Genomic DNA, 10,727 nt, shown 5'->3' on the forward strand with positions numbered 1-10,727 from the left:
ATCTCAGTAGAGCTGGTCTCTTATGACTCACTGTTAATTTCCCAGCTCTCGTTGACCCTCATAGGTCAACGAGAAAAACAAAGGTTTCATTCCAATGGTATTGGTCTCTTGTTAATGAAGGTTGTTTCTTCAGCCCCAGATAACCAGACATCACAGATTCTTAATCCAAAATAGTGACAGCTCAATAAAGCTTTCAAACTTCCCACTGAACTTCAGAAACCAGGCCTCCATCATCTGCACCTGCTCTCAGCATTATCACCTACGTTTTCCTAAATACCCATTGAGCTCCCAACACTCAGTGGTTTTCTATCCCAATGTTCCAAAATTATTTCACAATCTGTAGAGAGCCTTAAAAGTTTTAACCATTAAGACTCTCATTCAGGGTAAAATTAAGGACACCACAGACCACTAAAAAAAAGGCTAGAAATCTGAAGATAAAGATTTGAGGGGTAAAAATCTACTCAGCAAGAATTGTCCATCCGTATTTCTTTATTCTTCTTTCTCATTTCTATCAATTCTTCCTCGCTTATCATGGGGGGCAATGTTCTTTTTATGGAATCTTGTGAAAGTAAAATGATGGTTAAGTTCCAAGATTACTGTCTGGTATAATTGCAAATAGTTTCTGAGTATTCAGTAGGATTTTTCTGAGGTTCCTATTTAGAGTTCTGTCCAGAACATTGTTTTAAAAAAGTGCACCATTTCAGCTAACCAAGTTGAAACCATATTGAACAGCTGGCACTCAAAAGAGGTCTTATGGTAGCACTATCAGCATCATGAGGTCACATCAGCCTGGTGGAATTGTTGCTGTGGAGCCCCATCATTTACCTGGAATCTTCCAAATTCAATATTTATTGTGGAAAACATAAACATTACTTTTATAGATATATACAGACATTTATATTCAATGAAAGATATGATAGAGACAAAAATAGGTGTGAAGAAAAGTAAAATTTCTTCTAAATATTTTTTCCTGTCTCATACCAGACAGTTCCTGACATGAGACAGAAACCATGAATAATCCTTTTAACAACATGCTTGGATGTAGAGAAGGACAGAGCTATTGTCCAATGCCAAAACCAGCTATATATATATATTATATGTATTATATATTATATTTATAAATATATATATTTCTTTACTCAAATTAAAGAAATCTGACAGATGGATGTGTTCTGTTTGTTTAACATATCCTTTATACTTCTATTTGATCTTTTTATAACTGCCTGACCTGTATACTGGAGTGGTATACACATGTAATATGTTTAATATTATAATAAGCAAAAAATTATTTCATTTTCCTAGAGACATATGCTGGACTATTATCTGTCTTTATCTGTTCAGGTATACCCATGATGGCCATAACTTCTAATAAATGTGCGATTACAGAATCAGCCTTTTCTAAGCTTAAAGCAGTTGCCCGCTGAAAACCTGAATAAGTGTCAAGAGTGTGGTGTACATATTTTAATTTTCCAAATTCTGCAAAGTGGAACACATCCATCTGTCAGATTTCTTTACTTTGAGTACCCTTTGGGCAATTCCCTGCAGGTAGCAGTGTTTGATTATAGAAAAAGCAAGTAGGACATCTCTTTATAATTTCCTTATCTTGTTACGTGTTATAATTAATTTAGAGACTTTTCTACATAAATTTTATTCTTTTACATGGTTCATGTGGTAAAAAAATCCATTCTAAGATAATATTGTCCCTCTACATTAAAATTCCTGTAGGAGAAATCCTGGAAGGCAATATAACTTGAATACAATTAAGATTTGGGTTCACCCTATCCACATGTGCCTCCTGTAATTTATCCACAACAATCATCAATTCCTTTTCTGCTTCAGCTGTTAATTCTCTGGGACTATTCAAGTCTTTATCACCATCAAAGGTTTTGTTTAAATGAATTATTAGATCAGGTGTTATATCAACAGCTGGTTGTAGGCTGGAAAAGTCTCCTAACAATCTTTGAAAGTCATTAAGAGTCTGTAACTGGTATCTCCTAATTTGTACCTTTTGTATTCTATTTTTCTGCAAACATATTTTATAAGCTAGGTAATTTACAGAATCTCCTCTCTGTATTTTTTGAAGCAAATGGTAATCCCCATGTTGGCAAAACTTTCTTTACTTTTTCAAACATTCTTTCTAAAGTATATATGTTTGAGTCAGATATGTTATCCATGTAATGGTAAATTATAGACCTTGGAAATTGCTTACATATTCTTTCCAATGGCTCACTTACAAAGTATTGGCACAGATTGGGGCTATTGAGCATTTCTTGTTGGAGGACAGTTCATTGATATTGCCTAGCGTGCTGAAATTTTTATAAGTAGGCACTATGATGGCAAATTTTTCTCTATCCTTTTCTTGTAAGGGTATAGTGAAGAAATGATCTTTCAAATCAATCACTATAAGAGGCCATCCTTTTGGTAATAGAGAAGGCAGAGAAATTACAGATTGTAGAGGGCCCACAGGTTGACTTACCATTCTCCATTTACCAGATTTCTTTTTAACAATTGCAGGAGAATTATAAGGGCTGGTTGATTCTTCATTATGGTGAGCATCTAGTTGCTCTTGTAACTCTTTGTTGTTCTAAAGCCTGCAGCTTTTTTTCTGTTAATGGCCATTGCTTAACCTATATTGGTTTCTCAGTTAACAATTTTAAACATAGGGCTGTTAGTACCTCTAAAAGTTTGCTAGTTGCTTTATGTTCTTGTACAGTCTGAATGGCTGGTGACCTTTGTGTATAGAAACTTATAATAGCCTTCCCAGAATTATGAATTCCTGGGACAGCAGGAATGTTAATCTGGGTATTCCATTGCTGTAGTAGGTCAGGATTCCATAAATGTAATACAATATTATCCACAAATGGCCTCAGCTTCCCTCTCTGACCTTCTGGCCCAATGTAGTCAACCCATCTCATGCTTTGTTTAAATTGAGATAAGGTTCCAATTCCTAGTAATTGAACATCTGCCTCTTGAAGAGGCTAATTTGAATGCCAATATACTGGAGTAATGGATATTCACATTGGCCACTGTGTCTATCAAACCAACAATTACAATGCCATTTATACACACTCTTAGCTTTGGTGTTTGATCATTTATAGAAGTCTGCCAGAATATACATTTCTTATTTCCTATTGGAATTTTTGATTTATCGTCTATGTTTAGCCATCATCTAGAACAGTATGGTCTTTTACAGAATGCTCTGGATTTTTACTTTTCCTGGTGAAATATGTCCTCCACAGTGACTGGGAATGCCTTTGCCACTTTTGGCTTGGGGGCCTATGAGATGCCCCTCAAGAAGTTTCCAAATGATATCAGGTTGGTTTGTCTGTCTTTTGTTGATCTGCATTCATTGGTCCATTGTCAACCTTTGCCATACCTTCTACATAGTTGAATCTTCCTATTCTTGTCATTCCCAGTGGAGTTATTATTCCTGGGAATTCTTTGTCTACAATCCCTTCTCAGATGTTCTATTCTACCACAATTAAAACATTTGGCATTTTGTTGTCTTCTCATTCCTTTGGAAAGTGTGCAGATTGGCATCCTGGAGAGATACTCCATCTGATAACCTATCACAACTTTTTAACAAATTTTGATTGTCAAATTCAACAGTATGAATTCTTTCAGATAATTTATCAGTACCCTTAAATATGGATTCAATTTTGTCTGTCAAATTAATGTTACCCTTTTCAATAGTATTATTTTTTCAGGTAACTTTTAATATTTGATGGTATTAATCCTGCCAACTAGCTGTACATTGTTAGTCTGTAAAGACTGTATCATTGCTAGAAGTGCCACTTTCTTTCTTAATGATATAACATGAATAAAAAACTGAGTCCCAATACCCAATTAATTGAAGTATCTTCATAACCATATAAGCCTTGCAGAATACAATCCCTAGTATTAGCAAAAATGTACTAAAAGATTCAATTTTAATGTAGTCGGCCATTTATTTAATTTGATTTATTAATTACCTTTATGAGATCCAGTAAATTAAGTGTAATAATCTTATTGTCCAGCAGATGTCATTGTTGCAGAGTTGTGGCGACAGGAACAATCCTGAGCTGCTTCAGTTTCCAGCCTTGATACTGGTTAAATACTGAGAAATATGCTTTTCTTAACAAATTAAAAGCAATTAAATCAATTCCATACATGGAACAAGAAACCCAGAACTCACAGGCAGGGAGCACAAACCAGAAACTACACAAGCCCAACAGGCTGGGTTTGGAGACATTGTTGGTTGTGGACCAGCTAGGCCTTTAAGTTGTCCACCCAAGTAGGTGTGAAGTCCGAATCCAAGTGGACACCAGATAAAGAAGCATGCTTAAAAGAAATCTTACAGTAGCTCAGAATTGAGAATAATAGATGGTTATTTATTTTGGGGTAGTCTCACAAATCAGTATCCTCTAATGGAATGGAGAACAGCAACCAAATCCCGCAACCAGAGAGAAGACAGATGCAAGCTTTACATCTGCATAAATAGTATAAGAGGCCACACCCAAGTGGTCAGTTACTTAAAAGGATTTCCTACAGTGAGAAAAGCCAAGGAAAGAACTCAGACCAGGCAGAAATATGGAGGCAAGAGTTCATGCAAAGGCCATGAATAATTGTGCTTCGTGGCTGTTTGAGCCTGTCCAGAATGGGACACCAATTTTACATTAAAGGGAAAATGTAAGGTGAAAAAGGAAAGTCAAGGGTGAGCTGGTAGGTCAGAGAAGCTAGAACTGGTAGGTTGTCATGAATCAGTGAGTATTTGGTGGACATAGAATGCTGAATCCATGGTCATCCCACCTGGAAACTTACCTTTCTAAAAACTATACTGAGAAAACTATCTAATGGAATCATACAATTGTACACAGATTAAAGTATGAATTATAATGTCTGAGTTATAAGTTATATAGGAATATTAAGAAGATTATCAGGTTTTACACTAAAGCAGTCAGAGAACTGGTAGATCTTAAATGAAATTTCTTTAAGAAATAAAAAGACACAGCCCCAAGGACCTAGAGGGCTGGGTATTGGTGTGACATGACCATTACAATGTTGAATCACAGTAGCAGTACAACTACCTGAAATTCTCAGAGGAAGGTGTCATGTCTAATTTTTCTGTCAACTTGACACAAGTTGGAGTCAAATAAAATGAGGGAAACTCAATTGAAACAATGCTTCCATAAAATTGCGCTGTAGGAAACACTGTAGGGTATTTTCTTAATTAGAGACTGATGGGGGATGGCCCACACTGGTAGGTGGTACAAGCCTTGGAATGGTGGTCCTGGGTACTAACAGAGAACAGACTCAGCTCCCTGCAGAATGCATTGGTCCTCCAAGCAGTCACTTCTTGATACCTTATATGACTTTGTTTTAATTGAGAATACAAGTATGCACTGAGTCTCACATCCTTGCCTTAAGGGGCTGAGAACTGTCTGCTGGAGAGTGACCATATAGCATGCATGTGTGTGTACATAGTGTGTGTCGAAAATACGCCGTCTAACAGGCATGAGGCCCTTTTCAGAATGCTGCCATGCTGTCCTGGCCTTAATAGCTCCATTAATAAAGCACTAACCTGTGAGTCCATTTCTCTAAATGATTCTTTCTTGAACTTACCACCTCTCCTCTCAATATCTAAAACCCATTATATTCTAAATCACTTCTCTGAAAACTAAAATACTTCATTGTGTCTTGAATTCTGGTTTATCATCATCATCAACAGCCTCTCATTAAAATCTTATCATGAGCATATATGTATTGTGCAAAATATTGGATTGTATTATGTTTTAATGTACACAAACCACATACCTTTCTCACATCCTTCACCAGTTCTAGTTTGCTTTCTGCTACTGTGATAAACACCATGACAAGAAGCAGCATATGGAAAGAAAGGGGTGGTTTCAGATTCCACTTGCAGATGACAGGCTCTCATTGAGAAAACCAGCAACTCCAGCAGGAACTGAAACAGAAGCCAGTACAGAGAGCTGCTTCGTAGCTTGCACTCACTTTATCAATAAAGGAGTGTTCCCTTTACCCCACATCCTCTCCAGCACAAGTTGTCATCAGTGTTTTTGATCTTAGCCATTCTGACAGGTGTAAGATGGAATCTCAGAGTTGTTATGATGTGCATTTCTCTGATGACTAAGGATGTTAAAAGCATTTCTTTAAGTGTGTTTCAGTCATTTTAGATTCATCAGCTGAGGGTTCTCTGTTTAGGTCTATACTCTATTTTTTATTGATTTATTTGTTCTTTTGACAACCAATTTCTTAAGTTCTTTGTATATTTTGGAGATCAGTCCTCTGTCTGATGTGGGATTGGTGAAGATCTTTTCCCATTGTGTAGGCTGCTGTTTTTTCTTGTTGACCATATCCTTTGCTTTACAGACGCTTCTCAGTTACAGCGGTCCCACTTCTTAATTATTTCACTAGTTTTTGTGCTGCTGGGGTTATATTTAGGATGTGGTTATAAGTGCCAATGTGTTCAAGTGTTTAGTAGTGGTTTTTTTTTTTTTTTTTTTTTACACATGAGGGTGCCCTTGTATTTGGGGCATGGATGTTCAGTATTGAGATTTCATCTTGATGGATTTTTCCTGTGACTAATATGAAATTCCATTTTTCATCTCTTTTGTTTAGTTTTAGTTTTAAGTCGATTTTGTTAGATATTAGAATAGCTACACAAATTTGTTTCTAAGGTCCAATTGATTTGAAATTTTTTCCCAATCCTTTACCCTGAGGCAACGTCTGTCTTTGAGGTTGTGGTGTGTTTCTTGTATGCAGCAGAAGGACGGTTTCGGTTTTCCTATCCAATCTGCTAGCCTGTATCTTTTTAAACATGAGTTGAGTCCATTTATATTATTGGAATATAAGGACGAATTATTGCTAGTTCCTGTTATTTTAGTTTTCATCATTGGTGATGTTATTGTGTATGTTTTTCCCTTCTTTCTGGTTTGTTGCTGTGAGATCATCCATTGTCTGTGTTTTTGTGGATATAGCTAACTTTCTTGGGTTGGGGTTTTCTTCTAGAACTTTGTGAAAGGCTAGGTTTGTGGCTAGATACTGGCTAAATCTAGTTCTGTTATGGAATATCTTGTTTTGTCCATCTATAGTGATTGAAAGTTTTGCTGGGTTTAGTAGTCTGGGCTAGCATCCGTGGTCTCATAGTGTCTGCATAATGCTTGACTTTCATTATTTCAGTCAAGATGTAAAGTGTGTGTTTGGTCTGCCTTTATATATTACTTTGCCTTTTCCTTTGCAGCTCTCAATATTCTTTCTATCTTCTCATGTTTAGTGTCTTGATTATTCTGTGGGAAGGGGATATTTTTTCATCCAGTCTATTTGGTATTCTAGAAGCTTCTTCTTTCTTCATATGCATATCATTCTTTAGGTTGGTAAAGTTTTCTTCTATGATCTTATTGTATATATGCTGTGCCTTTGAGTTTGACTACACCAGCTACCTAGACTAGAGTGGGCCTGAGAAAGCAAGCTCCAAAGAGCAGCAGATGATTCAGTCCAGAAACATTTGCAACCAAGTCTGAGCCAGCAACCTAGGCTAGAACGGATCTGAGACAGTGAACTCCACAGGAACCAGGTACAGGGGAGCAACCACAGAGTAAATAAGCCAGAGATGGAGGCCTCGAGGGTCAGGACATGAATCTGAGACCTTCAAAGGAATAGACCTAAGCCAGGACCTCTGTGTGTCTGGGCATGAATCTGGGATCTCCAAGGGAGTAGGCAGTAACCAGAAATCTCTGTGGTTCCAGGTGTGAGTCTGGTACCTCAGAGGAAGTAGGCCTGAGCCAGGACCTTTTTGAGTCCAGGCATTGGCCTGGAACATCAAAGGGAATAGGCAGGAACCAGAAATCTCTGTGGGTTCAAGCATGACTCTGGGACCTCTGAGGGTGTAAGCCAGAGTCAGGTCCTCTGCGAGTCTGGGCAGAGCCGAGCCTGAGAATGCTGGGGGACTAGACTGAGCCAGAATCCTTTACAGGATCAACCCCAAGCAAGAGACCTCTGCAGGAACTGATCCAGATAGGGACATTTTAAAAATTAGGTCTGAGCTGACAACCTAGGCTAGAGCAGGCCTGAGACAGCAAACTCCAAAGGAGTAGAACAAAGTCCAGGAGCACTGAGTATCCTCCAGGAATACTAAGTGACTTACAGGACAACTAGAACCGTGGCACTGACTGTTCCAGGAGGAACAACCATTTGAGCCTTGGATTCACTGGCACCTAGAACATTAATCAACATAATCACAGATAGCCCCAACTACACCTATTAGAAGAAAAAAAAATGAGTAGAAAAGGTAAGAACACATGCAACACCACAAAGAGTAACACAACACCAATAAAACATAAAGACTCTACAACAGCAAGACTTGGACAACCAAACATAAATGAAGTAGGAAAAAAATAGCTTCATGAGAATGTTTGAAACTCATAAAGAGGAAATGAGAAATTCCTTTAAAGAAATAGAGGAAAAGACAAACAAAAATTGGAAGGGATCAGCAACCTAAATGCCCCTCGACCAAAGAATGAATAAGAAAACTGTGGTACATCTACACAATGGAGTACTACACAGCAGAAGAAAATAACGACATCTTGAATTTCTACAGACAAATGAATGGAGCTAGAAAACATCATTTTGAGTGAGGTGACCCAGTCCCAGAAAGACAATTAACGCATTACTTATTTATAAGTGGTTTTTAAACATAAAGCAAAGAAAACCAGCCCGCAAATCACAATCTCAGAGAACCTAGACAACAATGAGGACCCTACGAGAGACATACATAGATCCAATCTACATGGGTAGTATAAAAAGACAAGATCTCCTGAGTAAATTCGGAGCATGGGACCTTAGAGTGCACTGAAGAGGAGGGGAGAGTCAGGGGAGGGAGTAGAGAAAAATGTAGGGATCAATAAAAATCACTAAAAAATAAAAAAATAAAAATAGAAGTAGAAAAGGAAAAAAGAATATTTTCTATTGAAAACACAAATATTTTTTTAATGATACAATGAAACAGAGACCCTAAAACCTAACTCTGCACTTTTCTGACACTAGTTTTATCTTATAATATTACAATAGGTACACCAAGCTAGATGTTAAAATATCAAATCATAACTTTATTTACAATAAAAAAGATTTTATTAATTACCTCATGTAATAGAGACAAAATACATATCAATACAGACAACATATATGACTTTATATAGGCAAAGGCCCAGAAATCATAGAAAGTGAGCTCTACTCACAGGCTGATTCTAAAATTAATCTTTCAAATTCACCTCTTAAGTTTGACAAGCAGAAAGCATTTTAGTAATTACATTCCTTCCATTTATTTTCCTGAGATAGAATATTTTGGTCCTCTGAATCACTGACTTAGAGAAGAAAAGAATTTGTTTTGCCTGATACATCCACAGGATAAAGTTTGTTATGATAGTGAAGGCATTGTAACAGGAGAATGAGACTCATCCAGGGGGTAATGGGAAGGCAGTCAGACCATACATACATCATCTTCACACAGGAATCTGAGAGAGAAAATGGGAAGTGGGGTCACGTTGAATTTATACAAATCTACCTACAGTAACTTATTTGTTCTAGCAAGGGGCTGTCTCTTAAATGACGCCTAAAGGACTCAAACCATTCATACAGACACACACACACACACACACACACACACACACACACATACAGAGGAGAGTCAATCAGGTATGCCAAGAATAGCAATTTTAACAATATTTTCAAAAATAAATGCATAAATGAAGTGACTAGAGTGTTGTTGTAACTCAGGAGTGCCAAGATAGGGAAAAACAATAATTTCTATGGTTACACAAATGTCGGTAGGAATTTCTTCAGTGTGCTGGTGAATGGGTATTCCTGTAAAGAACTTTCCTTTCTGCCTCTTCTGCAAGGCCGATTAACTGATTAGAACTGCAGTGATTGTGAAGATGTTAAAGTGCTGCAAGCCCAGGGCAAGATATAAAATGAACTTTAGTGTCCTTCGTAGTCACCAGTAACCTACTTCACTCAAAATGATGTTTTCTAGCTTTATCCATTTGCCTGAAAAATTCAAGATGTTATTATTTTTTTCTTCAGTGTAGTACTCCATTGTGTAAACGTACCACATTTAACTTATTCATTTTTCCTTATCCATTTTCAGCATTTATGAGGACCTAAGAGAGACATTCATAGATGTAACCTACATGGGAAGTAAAAAAAAAAAAATACAAGATCTCCTGAGTAAATAAGAACATGAGGATCTTGGGAGAGGGTTGAAGGGGAGGGGAGAGGCAGGAAGGGGAGCAGAGAAAAATATAGAGCTCAATAAAAATCAACAACAACAACAACAAAACTCTAACTTCAGTAGGAGATTAGTCCATGGATGGATTTCATTGGAGGGTAGGTTCAAGTTGAAAGAGGTAGGTCACTGAAGTGTCTTTGAAGAATATACTTGTCATTGGTGTTTTTGATTTTCGCCATTCTGACAGGTGTAAGATGGTATCTTAAAGTTGTCTTGATTTGCATTTCCCTGATCGCTAAGGATGTTGAGCATGACCTTAAGTGTCTTTTGGCCATTTGAACTTCTTCTGTTGAGAGATCTCTGTTCAACTCAGTGCCCCATTTTATAATTGGGTTGATTAGCCTTTTACGGTCTAGTTTCTTGAGTTCTTTATATATTTTGGAGATCAGACCTTTGTCAGTTGCGGGGTTGGTGAAGATCTTCTCCCAGTCAGTGGGTTGCCTTT

The 10,727-nt window shown here is 37.3% G+C and overlaps 1 protein-coding gene and 1 long non-coding RNA gene across 6 annotated transcripts in view; one reads left to right on the forward strand and one right to left on the reverse strand.

Annotated features, from left to right (window-relative positions):
* Positions 1 to 10,727, forward strand: part of LOC126498042 (cytochrome P450 2J4-like) — a 139,957-nt gene that overhangs the window by 73,374 nt on the left and 55,856 nt on the right. The gene's annotated exons all lie outside the window — the stretch shown is intronic.
* Positions 8,297 to 10,727, reverse strand: part of LOC126498051 (uncharacterized) — a 30,680-nt gene continuing 28,249 nt past the window's right edge. Inside the window, exon 6 of the long non-coding RNA XR_007590757.1 lies at positions 8,297 to 9,509. This is a non-coding gene — a long non-coding RNA (uncharacterized lncRNA). The remainder of the gene's footprint in view (positions 9,510 to 10,727) is intronic.

The sequence above is a fragment of the Alexandromys fortis genome, unplaced genomic scaffold (assembly GCF_014885135.2).
Source record: "Alexandromys fortis isolate MF-2015 unplaced genomic scaffold, M_Fortis_MF-2015_v1.1 scaffold_13, whole genome shotgun sequence".
NCBI classification, from domain to species: Eukaryota; Metazoa; Chordata; class Mammalia; order Rodentia; family Cricetidae; genus Alexandromys; species Alexandromys fortis.